Source organism: Tenrec ecaudatus, chromosome 16 (assembly GCF_050624435.1).
Source record: "Tenrec ecaudatus isolate mTenEca1 chromosome 16, mTenEca1.hap1, whole genome shotgun sequence".
NCBI lineage: Eukaryota > Metazoa > Chordata > Mammalia > Afrosoricida > Tenrecidae > Tenrec > Tenrec ecaudatus.
In genome coordinates this window covers 92,613,450-92,627,672 of record NC_134545.1, presented here as the reverse complement: position 1 = coordinate 92,627,672, position 14,223 = coordinate 92,613,450, and the positions used below count along the sequence as shown (strand labels likewise).

General features: G+C 41.8%; 1 pseudogene; it reads right to left on the bottom strand.

Annotated features, from left to right (window-relative positions):
• Positions 1-2,589: 2,589 nt before the first annotated feature.
• Positions 2,590-3,163, bottom strand: LOC142429405 (small ribosomal subunit protein eS7-like; annotated as a pseudogene).
• Positions 3,164-14,223: the final 11,060 nt, after the last annotated feature.

Sequence of the window (14,223 nt, the reverse complement as noted above, 5' to 3'; positions counted from 1 at the left end):
TGTGCTGAGTTAGGAACTCAGCTACTAGTGTAGTGGGAAGGGTAGCAGTTTCAGTCCAGTCAGAAGAAAGCCTTGACTTTCTACTTCCGAAAGTTCAAAGCTACTGACAACCCTAAGGTGTGCGCTTCTACTCAGAAACACAAAGTAGCGTTGCTATGAGACGATGATAACCAATTATTTTGTACTGGACACTTTGCTGGGTGTTCTTAGTTCAATAGTCATATGTATTTTTACAATTATTCTCAACTAAATAGAATCTACTTATTTTCCAAGAGGGGTAATACCTTTCATTGGTTTTGTTTTGTAACCCAGTATCACAGTGTTGATTCTGACTCACAGTAAGCCATTAGCACACAATAGAACTACCCCATAGGGTTCCCAAGGATGTAAACTTCATGGAAGTACTGTGATACATGCTTCTCCCTAGAAATGCTGGTGCCTTTGAACTGCTGACTGAAAGCAGTGAGCAGCCAAACACATCACCGTACCAGTGGGGCTTCTATCAATAGAGAGAAACTATTTGAATTTCAAAAACCCAATAGCTTGCCATGATACAGACTCTAATACACTATAAAAATAAGGACTTAGAAAAGTATTTGCCTAAGAAAATATGACCAACGAGGAAGACAAAGTACTCTATCACTATTAATTAAATGGATAGTCTTTCATCAAATTTTAAAGTAAGATCAGTATTCTGGATTTACTCTTACTAGATTTATTCAATGTATCCTTCAATGCATCTTCATCTGGTCCGGGAAGCTTTATCATTACAATGTGAATGAAAATTGTCCTTTCTGATAATTGACATATAAAATTTAGATTTGGATGGTGACAGATCATTTAATCCTAGACATCTGCCATCAGTAAATGTCTCTAGTTATTTAGTATGGAAAGAGTCGTCCTTGTGTGTGTGAGTGTGCAAGGGTTGCTTCTGTGTATAAGTCTGTTGATTAACAAGGAATAGTTAAGAGGTTCGAATGGAAGAAGAAAATCAGGGGTTCAGTCCTAGTTTGGCATCATTTCTTGATGGTATTTGAGGAAATGGCATGGGGGCCCTGTCTGTCCTCCTCCAGAAGAAGGAATCCCACTCTAAACCAACCTGAGACCGGCAGAAGTCAGACAAGACTCCCCACTCATCTTCCTCTACCCCAGTGGTTCTCAAGCTATGGGTCATGACCCCTTTGGGAGTTAAACAACCCTTTCACAGGGGTCCGCCACTCATAACAGTAGCACAATTACAGTGATGAAGTGGCAATGAAAATAATTTTATTGTTCGAGGGGTCACCACAATATAAGAAACTAAATTATCGCGGCATTAGGAAGGCTAAGAAAAAACTGCTCTACCCTATTCTGACACCTACTGTCTCTCCCATTGCAGTCTTCTGTAGAGCTCACAGGCAGTACTCATGATTATCTGGATTTGTTAGGAAAATTAACAGGTCAAAACAAGTCAAGATCAGAAAACATTAAGGATTCAGTCCTTTTGTCCACAGCAGTGCCTCTCCTTAGCCATCTAGGAAAATATGTATCTCTCTGCCATCTAGTCAATTCTGACCCATGGGAACCCTACAGAAACCCTACAGGACAGAGCTTTCCCTTGTAGGTTTTCTGAGGTTGTAAATCTTTATGGGAGCAGAAAATCTCATCTTTCTCCCAAGGAACAACTTTTGGGTTTCAACTGCTGACTTGTAGGTTAGCAGTCTGGATGCTCTTTATTGAGTATACACATTATATAATCAGGTAGACTAGAAATCGGAGAGGCATTGAAACCATGTATTTAAAGAGCTTATAACCCAAGAAGTAGAGGAGTCATGTCTCAAAAGAAAAATACCGTAACAGCTAGGCACCAGGGTCTCAGGTTTGACTATTATTAAGAGTTGGCGGGGGGATGGGGTGGGGGGGAGAGGGTGGTGGGAGGCGGAGCGGCTGCTCAGTCCATCAAAGTCCATCAAGGAAAGGACTTCCCCTGTGTTCTTCTGTACTCACTGTTCACTATAAGCTATAAGTTTATTTTGAAATCCTGTCTCCCCTTAATAACCAAGAGTTTGGGTACATAATTCTAGGATCTTGGGATTCTCTCACTGTTGCAAACATAGCCCCAAGCTTAGGTCCAAGCTAATGAGAATAATATATTTATTTGGCTTCCAAATTTGATTGAATATGATCATAGAAAATTAAGTCCCAAAATTAGAATTATGGTATACACATTCACAGCTATTGAGTTGATTTTGACTCATAGTGACCCTATGGGGTTGAGTCAAACTGTCCCTTGAGTTTTTGGGGCTGTAAATGTTCTGGAAGTAGATGGACTCATCTTTCTCCTGAGGAGCCACTGATGGTTTTGAATGGCTGACTCTGTGGTTAGCAGTCAATTTGTAACCCACTATGTTGGATCCTGGGATAGAGATATATGCATATGCAGAATTATTATTCATTCTAAGAAATAAACAGAAATTTTAATAAATTTGAACTACACAAATAAGTGATCAAACTCAACGTGTCAGAAATTATATTTTGTCTTAGGTGAGTAAGCTCAGTCAGCCCCCACATTATTATTTTTTATTGTGAATAATATTCAGTCATTTTAATTTACAATTGAAACCTGGGGAATTCAAAATTAACATCCTTGCCCATGAGCCTCATATAAACTCCAGAGAAGGTTTCAACCTTGACTTCTACATTGTTCTCCTGGGCTTTGTCCAAAGGAGCTCTTATAAGACTGCTGCTGTCCAGCTTTACACGGATTCCCTGCCCCATAGCTTCCCTGGGGAAGACCAAGTCTTCAAGGATGTTATCATGCACAGCTGTCAGAGAGCGGCTCCTGGGACGCTTTTGTACGGCTTTTCCAAGTTGGTTTGTGCAGAATTCTCCTCTGAGCAATGATCACAGACAGTGTGCTTTCCACTGAATTTTTTCTCCAGTTCCCGCACTAGCTGAGCTTGGATTTTCTGGAAAGATTTCAGTTGAGTAACAGGAACAAAGATGATAATAGCTTTCTGACCACCACCAATTTCAATTTATTTGGCGGCATTTATATTCAGCTCCCTTAACTGAGCCTTTAGATCCAAGTTCTGCAGCTCAGGAAGCGCCTGGGAAATGCAGATTTGAATTCATCTGGCTTTTCACCATTGGGCTTCATGATCTTCACTCTTGAACTGAACATGGCTGTTTTCTTGGTGAGCACCACCCTAGGGAGAGCCTTACGCGTTATTCTTATATTAGATATTCAACCTTAAAGTTTGCAACAAGCGAGATTATATGGAGAAAGTGGCCAAGCACTATAACTCAATCCATACCCTCAAATCAAATAACCACATCCTAGCCTGTCCCTCAATGCCTACAGGTCAGTTAGTTCATTAATATGGCCATGTAAGCTATGCCCTCTATTTTGTGACACATTGAAAAATCCTAGTCTCAATGCCTGTGGATTTAAGGAGCCCTATGGTATAGTGGGTGTGTCAGACTGGATTTCCAGAGAACCCAACTCAGTGAAACCCATGTACACAACTTTGTATCAAGAAGTAATTTTTTACTCAGAAGACATCCCAGCTCAAGGCAATTCAAGTACATGGGTCTGGCATTAGCCGAACATTCTTCAGACTCATATAGCATCGGAATGACATCCCTTACAGAAAGGTCACAAGGAAGAGAAGAGCCAGTCAGGGTACAGTAGAGCTCTGTTGAAACATACAACTTTCCTCTAGTTCTTTAATGCTCCCCCCCCTCCATCCACTCACTTACCCACTATCATGACCCCAATTCTACCTTACAAATCTGGTTAAAGCAGAGAAGAGCTGGAAACACAGGAATCTAGGACAGATAACCCCCTCAGGACCAATACTGAGAGTAATGATACCGAGAGGGGAAGGGAAGGTACAGGGAGAAAGGAGGAATGAATCACAATGATCTACATAAAACCTTCTCCCTGGGGGATGGACAACAGAAAAGTGGGTGAAGGGAGACTGGTTAGTGTGAGACATGAAAATTAAAAAAATATATAAATTATCAACAGTTCATGAGGGAGGAAGGGTTGGGGAGAAAGGGAGGGGAAATGAGGAGCTGATACTAAGAGCTCAAGTAGAAAGAAAATGTTTTGGAAATTATGGTGGCAACAAATGTACAAATGTGCTTGACACAATGGATGTATGTATGGATTGTGATAAAAGGTGTATGAACCCTCAGTAAAATTTAAGAAATAAAAGAAAAATAATAATAGAAAGGTAACAGTAATCGGGGTGATCACAAGCCATTGGTTCCATATCCAAGGTTGGAGGTAGTATGGTGGGCTGCCAGTGGCTCCCAGGGTTGTCCATCCACAGTGGTCACTCCTGGAGGCAGACACAGAACCTAAGCAAGGAAAAAGGTGAATAAAGAGAGAGGGGTCCCCAGTGTCTCTCCTTTAAAATGCCACATCCCCAAGGTGTCCAGTCTGTCCGTCAGGTAAACTACAACACTACCGCTAGATGGACAGACTGGACTCCACCCTTCCCTCACACAGGTACCACTGAGTTGACGTGAAATCTAACCACTACAGTGTGTTATGCTGCTAAGCAAATGTGCTCCCTTAATCTTTAGTTTACCTGTGTTCTAATATCCATTGAAAAGGCTGCACAGAACTTTGATACAATAGTCATAATTAAAGGGTTTGTTAAGTAAGTGGACAAGTTGTAATACCAGTGGGAAATGTTCAGGGTAGAGTTGTTTATCAGGACATATGACAAAGTTCTTTCAGTTCTGCTCATAAATGCTCAAAGGGACATACCACTTCCATGTAAGCCTCAACCCCAAGGCACTCAGCTCAAGTTCTGTGGATCAGCAAATCCAGCTTCCTGAATTGAGTGCCCAGAAACACCCCACTTCAAAAAGCACTCAGATACCAAAGACCCTCAGCTCCACTTTCGAGGGTCAACAAAACCAGCTTTCCCAGAGGCACCCACTCCATAAGCCAGCCTCTGGCACAAAACCACTCAGCTTCACCTTCCTTGGCGGCTTGAGAAGTTCCATCTCTGGTTCCTGGTTCTGCTGCTGACGCTCTTCTGACGCGATCGTTTTCTTCTGGATCAGGAGTTTCACGATGCAGGAATGTCCAGTCCAGGGGACCTGCTCTATTCCTGGCTCTTGCTGCTGGTGAAATCCCTCCTCCTGCTTCTCAGAGGGCTCATTTTCTACACAGCAGGATGACCTCCCAGGGAATCCTGTTCACAATTAGTCAGAGCTGAATCCTATCAGGATCTTTCCCCACCTCTTACCAGACCCATGCAGGAAAAAATGTTTGGTGTGATTTAGAGGCTTTGGCCGGAAGAGCCACATTGAATAATTGGCCGCAATTGCCCCTGCACTAAGGTCATCGGTTCCATTCTGTTCCCTTAAACCTTACAGACTGGGAAGTTCTCAGGGGCTGTTCTAGTCTGTACTGTAGGGTCATTTTGAATTGGAATCAACTCAATGGTAGCGAATTTGAAGGGTTTTTTTGTTTGTTTTGTTTTGAGATGCCTGTCATTATAATCCCATATTACAGAGTTGTTTGTAATGTTATGGAGGCAGGATAAGGGTAGGGTGTATTTTGAGTTGCTAGAAAAACTCTTTGGGGGCATTTATTGTGCTTCACTTTACTTCGCAGATAACTGAGTTTTTATTGAATTGGGTGAGTGTGTCAGGCCCCTCCCACCACTTGTCTTGGAGTTTGTCATATTGTGGTGGCTGGTGTGTTGCTTTGATCCTGCAAGTTAAAGTTATGTCATTGAGATTTCAAATGCCAGCAGGATCACCCAACTAAGGGTCACCCAACCCAACTTCCAGATTCAGAGCAGACTACAGAGAAGGAATAGATGGTCCCCTTCTCTGGAATGAGCAACTGAAAACCCCCTGGGCGGTATGGAAACATTGTCAGTTACTGGAAACCTACTGAATGGAAACAGAACATCCTCAGGGATAATGTCAGAAGGTGGCCCACTGTATTGCCATGGCCCCTGTATTGCAAAGCTTGCTCTGGTACTAAAATCCACAATGTCTTTGAGGTATGCCTGTAACTTATCCGTCAGTAGGTCACTTGAGAGCAAACAGACAATAATTTTCGGCAAGTTATATAGGTCATTGTCATGTGAATTTTCCAGATGATAACATCAACGTAGAAGGAAGGTCACAAAAACAATCACTAAAGATAAGTCTTAGCATCTTCCAAACAGCTTCTGGTCAGACCCTGGGGTTCCTGCTTCTTGAAGCTGGCTGCACATAAATTTCCCAAAGGAATACAATGCCTAGGTAAAACAACCTCTTCTCAGCTGCTTGCTGAGCTATTGTTTGATGTTAACCCCAGAGAACCAGGCCTCCGCTCCCCAAAATGTAAAAGGATACAAATGGGCTGTGTGGGTCACCACTAGCCCATAACCCCCCAAATCTGGATTCCAAGAGAACCAATGGTTTTTGTCATAAAGAAAATACTTATTTAAAATTTTTAACATGTCCTGAAATTATAAATTGTCAAGACCATGCAGGCACTGACTCATGGTGCCTCTTGTATAATGGAAACAGAAAGACTTAGTCATGCGACTGTCTCTTTTTTTCTTACTCTAGTGTTTTTGTTTTTGTTTTATAGATCTGGACTGAAAAACAGGCAATTTGATGTGAACAATTCCAACTACCTTTTATGAGTTTTATATTTTCTTTCTATCCCTCTGATAGATTATCCCTGTCCATTTCTTGTTTCTAATTTTCAGATGTGTATTCTCAAATGCACAATGGAGTTAAATATGTCTATAAGGTATAAAAAAATCTGTTCAAGTGAGTTGACTCAAAGACCTGAATCACTATGGTAGATAATTTCATCTTACATTTAATTCTCTTCCTGAGAGAATTTAGTTTCAACACTAAAGATTTGACGTATTTTCAGTCACCTGTCAAGCTCATAACTAAGGCACATTAGCAGAAATGCAGTCCTTAATTTCAGATTCTACTGAAAATGTCATCTTCTTTCCTTGGTACAATAAAATTCCATTTCATGTGTCACCTCTTCCCTGGTCTTGCCTTCTTCCCCTGCAGCTGTTCTCCCCGTGTTCTCTGCTTGTGTTTGTAGTCTGTGTTAGTCTGGGTACACGAGAGAAACAATTTCATAGACACTCATATGTGTATGAGAAAGAGTTTTATACACAAGAGCAGTTGAATATTGAGAAAGCATCCCAGCCCGTTCCAGATCAAGTCCATAAGGCCAATATTAATCCATATATCTGATACAAATCTATAAAGTCCTCTTCAGACTCACGAAACACATGCACTGATGTCAAATGCAGGAGGATCACAGGCCAGTGAGTGAGAAGTCCTGTGGATCCAGTGGGGTTGTAAGAGGTCTGGCTCCATCAGCCTCTCTCCATTTGTCTTCTCCACAGGATGTTTTGCAGGGAGTGAGCATGCATCACTATATCTATCTATCTATCTATCTATCTATCTATCTATCTATCTATCTATCTATCTATCTATCTTAGTGAGCTATATATCTCCTTAGAACCTCCAAATGAGGTCATCAAGTTATAACCTGATTGACAGGCTCAACTCCACCCCTTCAGTCTGAATCCTCAAATTGACACCAGATCATGTAACTACCACATGGTCTTTCATTAAGTTTGGAACCCTACAGTCCCTGTCTTGTCTTGAATTTGAATATCAATAGGTTTGGAAAGAAATGAAAAAAGAAAAATTGTAGAGGTTCATTCATTTTCTTGGCCCCATGTTGTTTCAGATTTTCTTGCAACTAGGAGAATCAAATTTTGTTATTGCAAAGCCAGTTTAAGAGCTTCAAAATAAATCCATGAGAGTTTAATGAATACACATTGATGATTTAACCAGTAAAACTTTTTGGCAAATGTGGTGGGTGAAAGATGTTTTTCCTGTTTCTGTGGCTAACCTTAAGATGTGCAGAGAGAAAAGCTATTGATCTTCAGAGTCTTGTGGTGTGTATGCCTGTGGACAGCATGGGAGAGTAAATAGTTAATCTGGGTACAGGCAAAGATATTTGTCAGTCTCTTTGCGGATGGTGCTAACATGTTGGGCAGAAACAAATTGATTTCTTTTTCTTCCTCAGTCAACTGGTCAAAGTAAATGGATATAAATGATGCCATTTTCTCCTGCAAGTTATTTACTTTTAGGTCAACCTGCTATATAGCACTTCCGTTTAATGTGCATGCTGCTCTAAATGTCTAACTCCATTCTAGTTGACGCCAAAGACCACTGAATGCTTGTTGTGCTACTCAGCATATGGAGAGCATGGTGTTTCAATCAAGCGTCCAGTTTGTCCTATGGCCCAGTAGCAAGTTAGAGGAAATTCTCAAAGCTCCAATGAAAACCTTCAGAGGATGTTGGGCTTTGTAGCAAAGTCCTAGATCTGCACAATAATTCTAGGTGACCGTTGTTAGGGACCATCTAGTGCGTTCCAACTCCTGGGCACCCTATGGACAACAGTAGGAAACACTTTCTGGTCCTGTACCATCTTCACAATTGTTATGTTTGAGCCCATTGTTGCAGTCACTGTATCAGTCCATCCCATCTCAGTCCATCCCATCTCTTCCTCTGCCCCTCTGCTCTTTCAAGCATGAAGTCCTCCTCCAGGGACTAATCTCTTCTGATAACATGGCCAAAGTACATGAAGTGTCACCATCCTTGCTTCTGAGAACCATTCTGGCTGTACTTCTTCCACAAACAAACCAATTTGTATTTTCAATATTCTTAACAGCATCATAATTCAGATGCATGGATTCTTCTTCAGTCTTCCTTAATCAATGTCCAACATTCACATGCAAACGAGGCAAGGAAAAAATACCACGGCTTGGACCAGGCACACCTGGGTCCTCAAAGTCACATCTTTGCTCTTCAATGTTTTGAAGAGGTCTTATGCAGCAGTAATTTTACAGGAACCTGCCAAAATACCATATATTTTCCCTCTCTGCCACAGCCAGTTAATGAACCATTCAAACCCATGGATGATACAACAATGGTGGCAGCACCTTCTCTTACTCTGAACTCTTTCTACGACTGGCAACCTTTTTGATTACTGGTAAATGGGTTGTTGTAACATTACACCATGACGTGTGTCTGGAAAGGACAAAGAAGCCCGTCAGATGTAGTGTGGATCCTGGTTGTGGTGAGTTGCTTTCAAGTCAGCTGTGGCTCCTGTGACCTTATGTGTACAGAGCAGGACTGTGCCACAATGTTCCTTTCATCACTCAACCGTTCAACGATGAGTGAAGCACCCAACCATTTGTGTTATCTGGGAACACAAACCAATCCTTGCCCCTAACCCAGCCCACTGGTGTTGAGTCAATTCCTACTCACAGAGATCCTATATGCTGGATGGGACTGGACCACACAGGATCCAAGGCTGCAGATTTTTACGGAAGCTGACTGCCACACCTTTTTTCCTGGGGAATAATGGCTGAGTTCAAACTACCAACCTTGCAGTTAGTACTTGAATGCTTTAGCCATTTAGCTCCATGCTAGATTAGCTAGCCCTTCATGCTGGAAGGATAGTTTTACATGCCTAAAAGCAATGGACCTCAAGAAGTATCACCCATACTGGAAACCCTCTTAATTCTGTGAACCTTTTGTATGAAAGTTGTGGTAGTTACATAATATCATGTCAAATAGGTTATAGGGGTGGAGTCTAGCTGTCAATCAGGCCACAGCCTGATTGATGCTTCCTTGTGGTTGTGGCCTTCTCATGAGGATTCTGGGAGTTTTCCTCTCCTCTCCCTTGGAGTTGAGACGCTCTCTTTCTGCTAGGCATTCCTGTTGACAAGCCACATGGAGCCATGGTGATGGCAGCCAGAGTGCTGGCGCTGGAGGAGGCTCATGGGGACCCGTGCCACCAGCTCTGAGATGTTTCCACTGCCCCCGTATGTGTAAGACTTTTATCCCACTGTCCTGTGGTCTTGCCCATTCATCATCATTGCATGACTACATGAGTCTAAAGAGGAATTTATGGACTAGTATTAGACATACAGGCTGAGATCGGTCTCATGGACTGATCTGGATTGGGCTGGGATATTTTCTTAATATACAATTACTCTTTGATATACAGCTCTCTCTTACACATATATGTGTGTCTCTAGATTTGTTTCTTTAGTTCACCCAGACTAACACAAACATGTTTTTCCAAAGAGTTCATCAAGGTCCCTGTAGGCTAGAATTTTAACCAGGTGCTGGAAAATTGGAAAACTTCTGAACTAAGACAAAAAAGGCTCATTGCTAGCTCTGCAACTTAAAGACAAATGACTTCAGATAGTCTTAATTAACATATACTGAGAAAAAAAACAATAAATACATATATGAAACAAAAGGATTATACCATTTCAGATCAATAGCTGTGGGCAACACTTTTTTTCGTACTAGTAAAACAACTAATATGTAAGAGCATCTGCAATTGCAGTTACCACCTGGTCCTGATAATTCATTATCATTCTCCGCGTTACATCTTCTCACTGCACAGGGAACAGTCTAGTAAATGGAATCATTCCTACTGCATCATTCAAGTCTGCTCTTCGCCACTACCATTCCTGGGCTGCCGAAGACCCTGGCGCTCCCTTACCAAGTCTTGGTGAGTGGTCGGTCTCTGGATTGAGCAGGTCTTTCATATTGTATTAGGTGATAAAAGATGATACCATTTAGGTAAGAAAAGACATTTGAGGGCTTTCCGTGGGGCTTTACTTCCTCTACAGCCCTCAGGTCATAAGACAGGCAATTTTCATAAGTGTGGCAATTTCCTGAGTTTCTTACATTGCCGTCCAGTTATTCATTCTAGAGCTGTGGAAATTACCGGGGCCTCAGGATTTCCCAACCCCCGATAGTGGCGCCATTAGGTGCTTGAATGGAAAACAAAGGTCAGTGTTTTGAGCCTACCAGCTCTGCAGGAAGACAATGCTGTTTGTTTTTGTTTGTTTGTTTTAAATATTTATGGACTGTTTCTCCTCTGGCCAATAGGGTCACTATGAGTCTCCTCTGCCCAATTAGGTCACTGTGAGTCAGAATCGATTCTAATGGAGTGGGAGAGCTTTTTCCATTTATACAAATCAAACACAATCGTATAGGATGCCCTAGAGACAATATCATTAATTAGCCAATCCTAAAGCCGTGTGATTGTTAAACCATTACATTTACTGCCACTAATTGTTATAATCATGCCCATTTCGGTCTCAGCATTAAATACTGCAGTTTGGTCCCTGCCACTCAGGGATTCCATCTCAGCTACGGGACTCAAGCAGTTCATTGTGTTGACATTATTCTAAATTCCCCTGCCATTCCAGGGCCGCTACACACAGTGAGGCCCTCTTACCAAGTCCTGAGGAGGGGGCTCTATCTCTGGGTTAAGCCAGTCTTTCATATTAAATTACTAAAACATTCTGATGCAGGTTTTAGATAATTTTATCTAATAAACAAAAGACAGGATGACATCTTGAATCTGTGTAGACCACGTCTGGGTTCAATCTCCAGACTTTTTACTGGGCAACCTGTTAGCTCCATTTCCCACTGCTGAATCTAATTTATTTAATCTCGGAGTTCTGGTTGGTGGTCCATCTTCTTGAAAAAAAATGTCTTAATTCATTCCATCTGCTCTGTCCTAACCCTCTCAGAATTAGTTCCACTACATATTCTATAACTTCTTATTATGTAAATTGACAGATGCTTACAATTCTACTGCTGTCTATCATACCTTGTCAGCAGTCAAATTTTGGACCCAAACACTCAGCTCCTCCTGGCACGGAATGAAGTTATGTAAACCCGTGATACACTAAGATGTCGTATAGTTGTCTTGCTCACAATCCCAGCTCCCACACAAGGCCACTCCCTCGCTGAGGCCATTATAGATTCTTTAGAAAATGGAAAAAAGGATCTACTCACATGGAGCAGAATGAGGCTTACCAGAATTTAGAATTTGAAGGGCCTCGATCTCCTGAGAATTCTCTCGCATATCTTCATTCCAATTTTCAGTGTTCCACTCATTCTCCCAAAGGTCTTAATATTTTCAGAAGAGAACCTCCATTATTCAACGTTGGGTTTGGTTTTTCAGAAATCTCAACACTGTGACTAGATGATCTGTATCACTCATAGAATTGGTCTAGGGGCCTTCGGACTTATGACTCAAATGTTTGGAAGCGTGGAGATGCCATAGGTTAGACATCAGGATGCTCATCCCAAGATGCAGATCCATCAGTTGCTGCGTGGGAGAAAGATGAAGCTGTCTACTCCACTGAGATTTGCAGGAGACCCTCAGCAACCCTGCAAAGGGTCACTATGGGTCAGAATCAACTCAACGGCAGTGGGTTTGCATTTTGGGTTTTATGGAGCAGTTATTAGGAATGCTGTGGTTTCTTTTCTTTTTTTAACACTGTGGTTCCTTATGCCAAGTTTTAACTATGAAGCCGAAGCATCCTTTTAAACACACACATCCATTATACTCTTAATTTACTCTAAACTATTCTATGGTTCTGTGATGGCATCTACTTCTTGATCGCACACAGCTTTTTCGGAGAGTACTTGACTCCAGGTGACTACAGGCCTTATTTTAGTACCTCTTCCCCTGGCATAACAGGTAGGCACTACTGGTGCTCAGTTTATCTCTGGCAGCATTTTCATTGAGGCTATGAATCTCGTGATGGTAAACAAATTCCAGAATTCTGTCACTAGCATTCTGTTCGCACGGAACTGCTTCTCAGAGCAATATATGAATCTTTCAAAATTTAGTCAAGGAGACAGAGTATAGTATCATGATATTATGGGATTTATTTCAGATATTAGATCCGTGGCTGGTGTTGGGGAGATAAAGGTCAGGCAGGGAGAATTAGAGGATTTAGAGGAAGTTCCTCCAAAGCATTGGCAGAGTTGAACATGTGGGATTGAAATCTGAAAACCCAGCACAAGTCAACTGAAGGCAGACTTGTCAAAATGTCATTTCTGAGTCAGTATGTCTGGGGCAGAAATGCAAATTCTCAGCAGGGGGCTGAGAATTAACAGAATTGAAGACCTGGTGGAGATCCACGGGAGGCTGCTGATGCTGCGGCAATACCAGCTCTCTGGTCTGCAGTTGAGTGCCTGATGGCGGGTTAGTGGGTGTCGTTAGTCAGTGGGGTTTTCAGTGGGGAAAACAAGTCAGATGCAAATAAGAAGACAGAAGAGACAAAATGCATGCTCAGCTGCTCAACATCTGTGCATGATGGCCATGGGCAGGCCTTGGAGACACTGCCAGTTCCATTTCTGTCCTAGCCCCATCACTCGTTACAAGCTGGGCTGCCAATCACAAGGACAGCAGTTGGACACCACAACCCCCTCCAAGGGCGGAAGATGAGGCTTTCTCTTCTCATAAATATTTGTAATCTTAAAAACCCAGAGGGGCCATTTAACTCTGTCCTATAAGGTTTCTAGAGTCATAGTCAACTCTATGGCAGTGAGTTTTTGAGTTTGGACCCCAGACCACTGCACTGAAGCTAATATTGCAATAAAGTAACTGCCATGAACTATCTGGGTTCCCAGTGACAATGAAAGTTACACCAGACTGTAGCTAGTATATAAAGTGTATATAATATATTACGAAAAGTTTTGAAGCATTGTGAAAATTGCCACAGTGTGTTGACATAGAGACGTAAAGTGAGCGCTTACTGATGAAAAATGGCGCTGAGGGACTTGTGTGACACAGGCTTGTCGCAAACCTTCACTCTGTATAAAATGTAATATCTGGGAACTAAAGTGAAGCGCAATAATGCGAGGCTATGGTAGTTTCCCATTTCCTCTTTCCAAATCGCCTTTTGTGAACCTTTCTCAGGGATCACACAGGGGAAGAGATTCCAAGGGAAGAGATTCCATTTCAGCTTTGCTTCCATCTTAACGAACTTGACCTGGAAACCTCCAGCAGGTATATATATACACACTCATTTAAATGGTCACTGTTTGCCCTGGGATGATACATGCATACTGTTCAGTGAATAGCAGTTTTCTATAAGCCACACCAGATCTCTCATAGGTCAATCAATATTTTCTTTCTAAATGCTCAACCACATCTCAAAATCTATTGATTGCAATTGTGCTTTCCTGGAGATCTTCATTCCAGAGACTTCTGACTTCCTACTGTAAAATACACTGCATTATTTATACTTTCTGCCTGCCTGCTGAGTATAACTATTGTTTCCTGAATTTTCATATCTCTGCCTTTACTTTTATTGTAGGATTTTGTTTATTCATACAATT